The sequence below is a fragment of the Octopus bimaculoides genome, chromosome 1 (genome assembly GCF_001194135.2).
Source record: "Octopus bimaculoides isolate UCB-OBI-ISO-001 chromosome 1, ASM119413v2, whole genome shotgun sequence".
NCBI lineage: Eukaryota > Metazoa > Mollusca > Cephalopoda > Octopoda > Octopodidae > Octopus > Octopus bimaculoides.
The window spans coordinates 191,083,563-191,097,356 of NC_068981.1; the positions used below are offsets into that span (position 1 = coordinate 191,083,563).

The 13,794-nt window shown below is 34.2% G+C and overlaps 1 protein-coding gene across 8 annotated transcripts in view; it reads left to right on the forward strand.

Moving 5' to 3' along the window:
- LOC106884166 (protocadherin Fat 4) overlaps positions 1-13,794 on the forward strand; it is a 693,587-nt gene that overhangs the window by 390,829 nt on the left and 288,964 nt on the right. Inside the window, exon 5 of one of the 8 annotated variants that reach the window (XM_052973407.1) lies at positions 6,592-6,715. The exons of the other annotated variants lie outside the window; for them this stretch is intronic. The gene's annotated coding sequence lies outside the window, so the exon portion shown is untranslated. The remainder of the gene's footprint in view (positions 1-6,591; positions 6,716-13,794) is intronic. 8 annotated transcript variants of the gene reach the window in all.

The window sequence follows — 13,794 nt, forward strand, 5'->3', positions numbered from 1 at the left end:
TGCGGGTGACACGTAAAAGCACCCACTACACTCTCTGAGTGGTTGGCGTTAGGAAGGGCATCCAGCTGTAGAAACTCTGCCAAATCAGACTGGAGCCTGGTGTTGCCATCCGGTTTCACCAGTCCTCAGTCAAATCGTCCAACCCATGCTAGCATGGAAAGCGGACGTTAAACGATGATGATGATGATGATGAAAATAAACAGACTGTACAAAAACTGGGGTGTGACAGAAAGCAATAAAAATATCAAAAATATTTTCTCTTTTATGATGAATTTCTTGTAGCAAGTCTGAAAATATTTTTATTCCAGTTCTTTTTAGTAGTTTGCAATTTTCTCTCTTGCAATAAACATCCATCTTCATTCGAATCTATGTTATGTTCATCTTATTCTTCACTACACCTTAATCCTAACATGATTCTGCCACTAAAATCCTCTGTTCAACAGTCTGCCAATTCAACAAAAAGAGAACTCCAAACTGATTCCGATACAAATAATCTATTAAATGTCTTTCTCTTGTTGTTGTTGTTAACAGTTTGATAGAAAGGAAGCCTTACAAAGGATTCTCTGCAATAAAAACTGAGTCAACTATATAGAAGTTTCCAGAAGCACTGAACTAACATTTTGTTTTGAATGAATCATGCATTATCTCATATCTTCACGATTTCATTCTTCTGATTGTTTACTTTTAGAATGACATTGCAGGGTGGATGTGAGAGGCCAAATCTGGCTGGTTTGAACATTAAACAAGTAGAATATTTGGGCATTATGTAGCTGGTTTAAATGCTAAAAGGGTTAAACAATTTATATTCTATTTTTTTGTTTTACAAAATATGCAATTTTGATATTCTGAATATATATCTCATATAAACATCTACCTTATGCAGTTTCATCACAGTAATGACGACAAGGTTAAAGAGTATCAGATAATAATAATAATAATAAAATAATAATAATAATAATAATAATAATAATAATAATAATAATAATAATGATAATGATAATGATGATGATAATAATAATAGCAGAAAAGAATTAACTTCAATGAAAATTCTCGTATGTTTTTATTTGCAATTCAATATTATTGTATATTGATTCCAAAGAAATTATTTCCATCAAAAGCATACAGAAATGCTGAAAAAGTTAAAAACAACATTCCTGATATTTGATATTATTGATTATGAAGTACCATCACCTTTAATGTTGCACGGTTATTCTGCTCTCTAAATTATATTAATGCAGTATATATATTTTCCTTTTTTTACCAACATTTATACTTTATACATCCGCATTAGAAAATGATATCAGTTTGATGTAAAGTTTCATATTAATATAATTTCCTTCAACTTTGCGATGTATATGTACATTTAAATTTATGCAAATGTTGGCAATTAGCATAAGGTATAGTAATGGCTCAAAAATACTTAGTCCCTTTGTGGAACTATTTAATAACAAGGAATACTCACTTGCTGTGATTATTGTTTAACCCAAAGTGAACACTAACTGAGCTGGTCGAAGATATGGCCAGAGGCCTTCCAGCCATGACCAGCTGATCTACTAACCCAAAACTGACTGCTGTCTGCTAAATACTTCTTTATGCAAGATGAAAGGATGAGAGTTGAAGGAGATTTGGCTGCTATTTCTAGCAGACTGAAAGACCACATAGATGGTCTCTCGTTAGCTCAATATCACACCTTTGTAGTTTCTATGACTGTTAATTAGCAAAATGCCATACTTAACCTCTGTAACTGCATCTAGTTTACATTTTATTTTTATCTTGCAAACAAACATAATTTTCAAATAATTCAAAGATATTGATTTCTTTTTTTTTTTTATCCAACCATTCCATCACACTACAGCCATATATTTTATAACTTAAACTATGTCATTCAAATTTCTATCTTGTGACAACCATGTTATTTTTAATGGTAGTTTTATTATATGAATTTCATATATACCACCATGCATATATAAATATATATATATATTCATATATACAACCATACATATATATATATATTCATATATACCACCATATATATATATATATATATAACAATATATTATAAATTAACTACCAACAAAAATAATTGGTAAGCTATATATATATATACCACCATACATATATTTATATATACATATATATATCTTTGTGGCACTCCGTTGGTTATGACAACAAGGGTTCCATTTGATCCAATCAATGGAACAGCCTGCTCATAAAATTAACATGCAAGTGGCTGAGTACTCCATAGACACATGTACCCTTAACATAGTTCTCGTGGAGATTCAGCATGACACAGAGTGTGACAAGGCTGGCCCCGTTGAAATACAGGTACAACAGAAACAGGAAGAGCCTCGTGAAGCTTTAGGTGTTCTTGCTCAATAAATTCTATGCCCAGATGCCCTTCCTACCACTGACCCTCACCTATTTCCAAATAAGGTAATATTCCCTGTCCCATGACCCAACTTGTTTTCCACACAAAAAAAACTGTTAAGAACATCGCTTGTATGATTGTAATGCTCATTTACAACCATCACATGATGTTAAGACAATGTTATACATATATGCACAAATACACACACACACACACACACACACACACACACACATCTATATATATATATATATATATATATGATGGGCTTCTTTCAATTTCCATCAACCAAATCCATTCACAAGGCATAGGTTGACTCGGGGATATATAAGACACTTGTCCAAGGCATTGCACAGTGGGACTGAATCCAAGAGCACATGACTGCAAAAACAAGTTTCTTACTCAGCCTCAACCACATCTGTGCCTTTCTCACAGCTAATTAACATGTAATATCTCATTATCAAAATCGTAAGACCGAATTGTTAACCTGTCAGGCAAACTGCTTAGTGGCATTTTGTCCTTCTTTATGTTCTGAATTCAAATTCTATTGAAGTCAATTTTGCCTTTCATCTCCTGAAGGTGAATAAGATAAGGACTGGGGCTGATGTTTTTGTCTTACCCCCTCCCCCAAACTTGCTGGCCTTGTGCCAGAATTTGAAACTAATATTTCATCATCAACATTTCTTAATTTTTTTTTTTTTTTTGTATTTAATCTTGCCATTTCTTACCTCAAAATTTCTTTACAAAATTGTTATGTCCAGAGAACTTTCCATCTTTGTGTTACCTCGTAACTCATGTTGACATGTCTCAGCAAGGGAGCTGATACAGGGTTGCACAGTCTGTTTGAAACAGTAGTGAAATCTCCTTCAGATCACACCCCACCTGCTTACAAAACAAGAGAAAGAAAGAAAGAAAGAAAGAGAGAGATATAGAAAGGATGGTCACTGCTAGGATGTGTTTGATCATTGGTATGGTCAGGGCTGACCTGAGACCAAGCAGCAATAACAACAAACTACTGAAGATCTTACACATCTATTAAATATTACTTTATCCTTCTTCCTCTGCCTTTATTACTATTATATCTTGCAGATATATCAACTATATCCCTTTCATATTCATAGAATCTCTTTATTGCCAGACTAAATCTTCTCATAATCAATAAAGCCATTTTTTTAGTGATAGCATTAAATTCCCACCCAAGTCTATCATATTTCCTAGGTAACAGAATTTATCTACTTTTTTTTTTTTACTTTTTCGCAGTATTTGGTGGGCACTCTGGAAATATAAATAAAAATTTATTGTTGCCATTCTTAACAAAATGAAAGATTTAATATGAAACAGAAATAAATCACACATTTAGTATGATATAAACGCTTAACTGTTAGGAATATCTGCAGTAATTTCTCTCTCGTGATGAATCCATTTACGAAAGAGGGTTTCTGGGATTCTGCAATCAATAGCTTTTATTGATGTTTCTAATTCTTTTTATTCTACCAGCCAGAACTATACAATGGACTAACCTACAAACTCATTAGAATATGAGCAAATAATATTCCTATTATTTCTTTATCACACACCAAACACAATACACTAAGCTATAAGTGAACAATGGTTCTGTTATAGCTTCTGTTATTGCTTCCACAACTTCTTTTCCTTTCCAGTAGTTAAGCACCCAATTGTATGTTAATCTAATTCGTATTACCACGCTTACATCTAGTTTTGTTTAAGATGCTGGTACATCATGTATAACTTTCTGTTGGTGGATTTGAACTCTGCCCTGCAATCCACCAATCAGTTGTTAATTCTTCAGTGTTGCTGTTCTCATTTGAGTAATCTATTTAAAAATTTATGGATATTTGTTTTGGCCAGGCGAAGGACAATACAGTGACAATGATAGTAACAAGGTGTGGGCCACAGACTCGTTGATTTGCTTACCCTCCTCCTTATCATCATCATCACGATCATTTAACATGCATTTTCCATACCGGCATGGGTTGGATTGTTTGGCAGGATCTGATGAGCCAGAGGACTGTGATATGCTCCACTCATTGCTTTGGTATGGCCTCTACCTCTTTCAGTACCATGCCTCTCTCTTCATCAAGGAGTCTTGTCTTGTGAGTCACATGGTGAACTCAATAGTGCCAGTGATACAAAAATATCCTATAAAGTGATTGGGGTTAGGGTTAGGTGTAGAAAACATCTTAAAACAGACATTGGAGCTCAACACAGCCCTCTGAGCTGTCAGATCCTGTCAAACTGTCCATCCCATATCGTCATAGAACATGGACACTAAATTATCATTATTATTATTATTATGATCTCCAGTCATAATATTGGTGTTAGATATTGCACAACTATCATAATATCTGTATATTGTGTATATTATGCTATCCCTCTATCCAGTTCCAAAACCTATTTATTCCAGTACTTTTCAGGTGATCTTTAAATACAAACAAAACTCATCACTAAAGTAGAATTTTACTGCTTTTGGACATGAGAAACAGCTTCTCGGGGAAAAACATTGAATAAAAGAAATAATGGAAACACTGAAGCAGCAAATGTATAAATATTTATAGAGTAATTTACGGAATTATATTCTCTTATTTCAATATCCAGTTACCCTTTATAGCTATGTTTATATTTCTTTGATATAAGAAACGGAATGAACACAGTTCTAATTTCATTGTTGCGATTCATTTTTGAATCATAAACTATCAGCTTTCATCAATAGAATAATAATTTAATTGTTTATGGTGTTGCTTTTTACCTTTGTTCTTTTATAATTGTAAACCTCCAAACTGATGATTGAGTGTCATGAAATGTACAGTTTACCTGATTTCACTCTATAAATAGTTATGTAATTTGAAGGTTTTTATAGAAACACCCAACGAACTGGCTTCATTGTCCACACTTAACACCATCTAACTGCTTTTCATCTTGACCTCTATTTATTTTCTGAATGTATATTTTACATAATATAAATCATTTACGCTCTATCTCACTTTTTTCCCCCTATCAATTATTCAGATAATATTTTTCTGATACAATATCTTTATAACCATGCCATCAGAATAAGAGAATTTTGAAACTCCTGCTTATCATTATTATATTTTTTTATTGCTGTTGTTATTTATTATTATTATCACTATTATTATTATTTGAAGGCTATAAGCTAGCAGAACTGTGCTGGACAAAATACTTAGTGGCACTTCATTTGTCTTTGTGTTCTGAGGTCAAATTCCATCGAGGTCGACATTGCCTTTTATCATTTCAAGGTCAGTAAAGTAAGTACCAATTGAGAATCAGGGTTGATAATTGACTACCACCTTCGCCCAAAATTGACATGTACAATCAGAGGGTTTATTGTGGGTTGAGAAGGAGCTATATTAATAAGGATTTCTCATAGGTTGTGTCCATCAGGATTATTTTGTGTAGGTAATTTAATTTATGAAACAATTCATAGTCGAAGGTTATTTTTATGTGCCTATAGTACAAAGAATTATTATTAAGGTGGGGAGATGGCAGAATCATTAGCATATCGGGCGAAATGCTTAGCAGTATTTCATCTGTCTTTACATTCTGAATTCAAATTCCGCTGAGGTTGACTTTGCTTTTCATCTCTTCGGGGTCGATAAATTAAGTACCAGTTGCATACTGGGGTCAATCTAATTAACTGGCACCCCCTCCCCCAAAATTTTGGGCCTTGTGCCTAGAGTAGAAAAGAATCGTTACTGCACTTGGCAAAATATTTAGCAGCATTTCTTTCTGCTTTTTCACGTTCTGAGTTCAAACTGGTCAGCTTTGCCTTTCATCCTTTCAGGTTCAATAAAATAAATAAATAAATAAATACCAGTCATGTACTGGGGTGGATGTAATCGACTAACCCCCTACCCTGTAATGTCAAGCTTTGTGCCTATCGTAGAAAGGATTATTATTATTATTATTATTATTATATTTTCCGATTGATTTGCATTTTATTTCATCTTCCAGCCAAGTCTCAGCTAGAGACCAAAGGCACATATATTATTATTATTATTATTCATATACACTCAACAGATTGGACTGTTGGGAAAAAAAAGGAGTCCTAACATCAGGCTACAACAATTTGCCTTAGATGCCTAGAACCCTCCTATCAGGTTACAGCAAGTAACCTTAGATGCCAAGAACCCTCCTAAGTATCCTAGCTTTCCCTAATAACACTGTTTTTTTTTTCTCTGCAGCTGTACTAAACTGGGTTTCCTCTATGGGTTTCCTCTGTCCATCTGTTCAGATCTTTACGGATAGTTTCCAGTGCACCTATAACTACTGGGAAGCAGCGAGATAGCAGAATCATTAGCAAGCCAGGTAAAATGCTTAGCAATATTTTGTCTACCACTACATTCTGAGTTCAAATTCCACCGAGGTCAACTTTGCTTTTCATCTTTTCAGGGCCAATGAAACGAGCACCAATTATGCACTGGGGTTGATATAATCAACTAACCCCCTTCCCCCAAAATTTTCAAGGCCTTGTGCCTGTAGTAGAAATAATTTTTATTATTATTATTATTATTATTATTATTATTATTATCATTTTTATTATTATGAAGCTAGTGCATGGCTGATTTAATTATGTGACCACGTGTGTATCGTTGGCGATTTTCTTTCTCCATCTTCCCGTCTTTGGTCTTTTTCTATATTTCTGATGAAGAGCTCCACTAGAAACGTGAAATCCTCTTTCTTTTCTTTCCTTTCCTTAACATCCAATAACACAGTACTTGTACCATGTCCTCATGTTGTTGGTTTTTCTTGCTTGTTCTTGTTTGGATTGGCTAGTTTAATTAGCTGGAATTTTATCTTGAGGTTTGGTGGCAAGTCTCCTCAAATCTCAAGAATCTTTCATAGGATTCTTGCAGAATATAGGATGGCACTTTCCTGCAGGTTGACAATGTGAATCTCAATTCCAGTATTTTCAGTCTTTTAGGTAACATTTTCAGCATTGTGACAAATGCAAAGAATAATTGTTCTTTTAGTCTTCCACAGTTTCTTCTGCTATCTGGCCAGACCCTGACATTTCTCAGTTTTTACAATTTCTTTGATATCAATTCCATTATCCTATGGTATTGCAAAGTTTACGATCTTACACTGTTTATATATTTTGTCCTCTATAATCAATAGAATGGTCAGTCTTTATGTGGAAGTCCCATAAGATCTCGTAATTCCTATTCTCCCTTACAGCTTCTGATTCATGTTCATACTGCTTTCCTGTTATTTCAAAGCCATACATATCCCAATGCACTCTTTTACCTCCACACTCATTCCAGCACTTTTACTCTTTTTGTGCTAGCTTTTTGCACTCACTCAAGAAATGATTGATAGTTCCATTTCCTTTCCTGCAGATTCTACATTTGTTGTGTGGGTTTTGTCTATCTTTGCCTTTATCGGATTCATCTTAATGGCTTTGTTCCTGGAAAGCTATAATTAGCACTTCAGTCTCTTGTTTTAAGTTTCTGTCTGTCAGCCATAATCAACATTCTTTACTTCCAACATCCTCAGTTTGTTGCATAAATTGACTATATAATTCCATTTCTTTCCATCTGCTTGTTCTGTTGTTCTTCCTTCACTCTGCACAATTTTTCAAACCCAATATCAGGGTACAGACTGTGTCTTCTGTATTTAGTAATCCTCTACCTGCTTCCTTTCTTGGTAGGTAGAGTCTGTCAGTATTACTTTTAGGATGGTGTGAATTGTGCATTGTGAGCAGCTTCTTAGATTTTCTATCCAATGTGAGTGTTGTTGTTGTTAATAATAATAATAATAATAATAATGATAATAATAATAATAATAATAATAACAAAGATAATAATGTTTTTGTGTATATTTCTTCTTTCTGCTTTCATATCATTAAATTCACTTCATTTTACTTTGATTTCCATTAATTTTCCATTTCTTTGTTAGAATAAAATTTGGTAAATAATTATTTGAATTTTATGCAGAGTTTATTATTGACATTAAATTGCTAATGAATAAAGATGCGGCATCCTCTATACTTAGGGAAATTAATGAAATATGCTTACTACATTATATTTTCCTTCAAAAGTATCTTATTCTCAACATTAAGAATTTTCACTTGCTATCAGGTTTTCATCTCCAAGAAAGTAATTAATACAATAAAGGATATTGATCTGTGAATCTAAGAAAGGTAAAAAAAAAAAAAAAAGTCATTCTTAATTAATAATGAGAGATAATGTTTCATTTGAAAATTTGATGTTTTAATGAGGGAAAATAAGGAGGGGAAATTATTTTAGATTATCAACTAAGGATAATTAATATTAGATAAATGTGGTGCCTCATTCTGTTAGACAATTTGAATTAAGAGCTTCTCTTTATCCAACTAGTCCTGTGCTGTCATCACAGTGGCACATTTGTCTCTCCTCTTCTAATCACCCCTATTGTGCCCTGTCTTACACTGATCGGTACATCCAATCCTTCTTCTCTAGAATATCATACCTTTGCAATTCCCACCATGTACAGATGTTTGACTCCTGAAGCCATCAATTTGCAGTCATTCAAGAGGATTCCATCCCACTGGTCCCAAGGGCTCTGAAGGATATGGGGACAGGTCCTTTTTTTTCCAATCCAGTAAACAAAGAGAGGTGCTTAAACAAAAACTAGAATTCTTATTGAGCTGTTTGTTAATTGCTTGAAAAACATTAATTATGAGAAAATTATGAGAATTATTCACTAACTCTACAGAATAATATACTTAGCACTGTAGCACCTCAGAGTTATTGTGTAAAATATATAGAATGCTATATGATGATAAACTATGTGTGTAACCACAAAAGAAGTAGACTTCAATATCATGGGATATATTTAACATATACAAACATGGAACACTCACTTACAGTACTAAGAGTTTTCCTGTAAACCATGAGTATGAAGCTGTCTAATTTCCAATCAGTAATCAACAGGCAATGACTGTGTCTTGAATTATCAATCAGAAATCGAAGAACTTCATACCTGTGGTTCACTGGGAAACTTCAAGTACTGTATGTGAGTGCTCCATATTTGTATAATGTACTAAAGAATGATATATGACTACATATGTTACAAAATTTAAGAAAACTTATGTTAGGCACTGGAAAATATGATTAATTTCTTCCTCAGAATTTCAAAATTAATACTCTACAGTTTGCATGTGATTTCCAACAGCTTTAATTATATGTATTGTTCATAAAGAAACTAATCTGAGAAAACCGTGAATTTATAAATTTTTATTTTTATTTCAAATTTAGTTGAAAGAAAATTAATCCCATGGCTTTTGCAATGTTTCCTCAGATTAGTTTCTTAATGGACCATATTTAGAAACTACACCTACTGGCAATCACATGCAAATTATTAAGCAATGAGTTTGCAATTCCTTCTGTTGAACCTACTGAGGAATCCTTATAGTTTTTCAGATAAAAATATTGACATTCCTACCTCCTTTTTAATGTCTCAAGAAAATTCTAAACCATGATACCAGTGGTCACTTCATCAAACACATGAAAACTGCAAATTATATAACACACCAATATCACTATATTTATTTTATATAACTTTATATTGACAGTTTTTCTGCCTTCACTTCAGACTTCTATATGACGTCAATTCACTCTGGACTTTTCTTATATCTTTTCTTTTATTCTAGGTTCTTAGTTTTAATTCATTTTTTCTTAATTTTTTTTTTTTTTGTCTTTTTTCTTTTGGCCAAAATCTATTCAACGAATAGTTTTAAAATCTTCTTATATTCATTATCACTGTTGTCATGTCACCAAACACTGGGTCTTTTCAATCTATTATCATTTTCTGCCACATTTCTGGCAGTACCATCTGTCAATCTTTCTGCAGGCCTTTTTAACTCAAGATTTCATAATGTAAAGACAGAATATTTTAATGCTAGTAAAACAAATAGAAGATATGGGTGCTGACATTATTTGTGTGGTTGTGCAGTTTGCTTTAAAACTGCATGGCTTAAGGTTCAATCTTATTTGATGGCACCTTGGGCAGGTGTCTCCTACCATAGCCTTGGGTCAACTAAAACCTTGTTAGTCAAATATTGGTAGACAGAATTTATGGAAGCCCATCAAAGAGATTATTTTTGACATTGGTGATAGGCTTAATCCATTAACTGGTTTAACACCATTACCTGGCACTTGGCTGCTTTTAATGGAATCCGTTCTGTTGTTAGTGTTACTTGAGTGTTTGTTGGCTGGTGTGCGGTGGTAACTGGTGGAGTTGATGAAAGATTCATGTTTCTTGGGCTGCGTGAAAAAGCAACTGAACAACACCCGCAAACATTTAACAGAATATTTTATTATCACCCATTAAGTCAAAAGTACACTTTTATAGACAACAACATTAATAATTACACACTGAGAGAGAAGGAAAAACTGCACCACATTCAATGAAGTTACTTATGAGACATTGTGTGAATGTTTAGTTTGGTCTGTCCAAAAACCTGGAGATGTTGGTGCATATATTTGGAACTGTTTGATGTGGCAAGACATCTTTAGCGGTATTTCATCTGTCTTTACATTCTGGGTTCAAATTCTGCTGAGGTTGACTTTGCCTTTCATCTGTTTGGGGTCAATAAATTAAGTACCAGTTATGCACTGGGGTCAATCTAATCAACTGGCCTGCTCTCTAAAATTTTTGGGCCTTGTGCCTAGAGTAGAAAAGAATATTCTACAGTTAATTACCACCAAAAGTGGCTTTTTATAGGGCAGAAGAAGATTCTAGAAAATTGAATCTAGTGGTAGCTTGACACTGATTGGTTGCTTAATAGACTGACCGTGTGGTTTTCTTGAGATGTCTGACCACGTATTCACAGATTCAGTTTTGAATCCTCCCTACACTAGCATTCACGTCAGGTGTCCAGTTTGAGGAGAACTTTCTCCACTCCCACACCCTACCCCCTGCCAATTTCAAAGACACTGAGAAGGTCAGGGGCACTTCCCTTACTATTCTGACTCAGTTATTAAAAAAATGGGAACTTTTATGTGTATGTTTGATCTGCTATAAATAGAAATCAGATCTTCCTCAAATTAAAGGCTGTCATGTTAACATATTTCTGTTCATATTTCTGTTGAAATACACAGCCTTCATTTCAATTAATTTTGAAATTAATGAAGAGAGTTTAGTAAACTAATTTTGTCCTTATTTAGCTGTGGATTGAAACTTAAATTTACATAAAATCTTGATGAAAAGTTTCAGTTTAGATCGCTTTAACTGAGGAAGCTTTTATCACAGAACCAGGATTAAAAGAGTTAAAAAAGAACATGTCAGAGGATAGTGTAAGCTGGGCTACAGTATTGTAGTGGGGCAATGGAGAGTCAAAAATACTGGATGGTCATTGCTGGAATACATATGATCATAAAAATCAACTGGATCAACCCTGAGAAGGGGCTAAAAATGACAATTCTTTTTATCATCTTTTAAAGAGAGTTAATATTAAATGTAAATGCATTCTATATGTTTATTTCAATGACAACAACATTTAGTGATGTAATTGTATCTTTGTAACTCTAGAGGAATGCTGCTTTGTTTACGATAACATATGTAAATATGTTTATATTTAAGTGTCTGGCTTTGTGAAAGTAAGATGATAGATATATGAAAGCGAAGTATTGTTCATATCTTCAGCTCTGTAAATATAACAAACTGCTAGAAGAATGACCAGAGACACACACCCTGGGACACCTGCTGCATATATGGTTAAACAGGAGCTTGCATATTTAATATATGAGAGAAAGAAATAATAAAATCTTCGTTTAGATATGTCAGCTCAAGAAACACAAGGGTGACAAAAAGAAATTTAAATAAATGTAATAAAATTCAAACTAGAATGCTGTAGGGAATGCTTCTGATACTGACAATATGGTACCATTCTGGGACAGGTTGTGTTTCCTCTCTGTTGCTTTTATGAAACTTTCAAAGTGAAACTCTATATGCAAACTTTATGCAGTATTTGATCTGGATATATTGTTGTGATGTTGAAGTTTTACAAATTTTCTGATACCACTCAATGTATTTTCTTATTGTTAAATTGTCAAGTTTCTGCATAATCCCTTTCAGAATATTTGTTTATATATTCAACTTAATTTTTATATCATCATTCGTGAACAATAGAATAATTGGTTACAGGTTACCAACAGAACAGTCACTTGTTTGCTGGATTTATGATGGTGTCAATAACAAGGGAATGTTTGTGGCTCAATGCAGAACAAATATGACAAGGAACTTTGTTTGAAAAGATATTAAGCATTTTCTTTTTGTTGTTTTCTTTTTCTCTTCTTATCTTCCACCAACATACAATTTCAGTTTGTAGTGATGGCATGACAAGAAAACTCTATTCTATCTGCTGCAATGGCTGTGTCTTTGAGTAGAAACATACATTGAAAAATGTGATTAGAGCTTTCATCGATCTGGTAGGTCTCTCGATACAACAACACACTAATCACTGACTGATTGAGAAGAATTAATGCAATTAATTTGATTTTCAAGTATCTCTAGGAACACGAGTTTGCATTGCAGGCGTGCCCACAAATATGGTTCACTTTTTTAGCAAGAGGGATTTTGCTACTTGAATGAAAACCTGTATCACTTGCAGTCTCTGTTGTTACCAGCAAACATGGGAGTGGACTACTGTTGCACGTATTTCCTGATAAAGACTGGATTATATTCGTTGCACACCAATAATGCAAACGCATGCCTAAGAATTTAAACTACTGAATTAATTGAATTAATTCGTTGCAGCCAATTAGCAATTAACTTGCTATATCAAGAGGCCTGGCTAATTAATGATAGCCTTGATCACACTTCTCTTGCTATGTTGCTTCACATGAAAAAAGGGTTCTTTTTATGTATGCTATCAATGCAAAGAACATTTTCCCCTCTTATTAAGACCTAAACATGTTGACAATAATTTCCCAAGCATGCCAAGGAAAATGATAATCATCATCATCATCGTTTAACGTCCGTTTTCTATGCTGGCATGGGTTGGACAGTTTGACTGAGGTCTGGAGAGCCAGCAGCTGCACCAGGCTCCAGTCTGATCAGGCAATGTTTCTACAGCTGGATGCCCTTCCTAACGCCAACCACTCCAAGAGTGTAGTGGGTGCTTTTTACATGCCACTGGCACAGGAGCCAGTCAGGCAGGTTTGGCATCAATCACTTTCAGATAGTGTTTTTTGCATGCCTCCAGCATTGGAGCCAGTCAGGGGGTACTGGTATCAGCCACGTTCAGATGGTGCTTTTCACATGCCACCGGCACAGGGGCCAGTCAGGCGGTCCTGGCATCGACCACATTCAGATAGCACTTTTCATGTGCCACCAGCACAGGAGCCAGTCAGGAGGTACTGGCATTGACCACATTCAGATGGTGCTTTTTATGTGCCACCGGC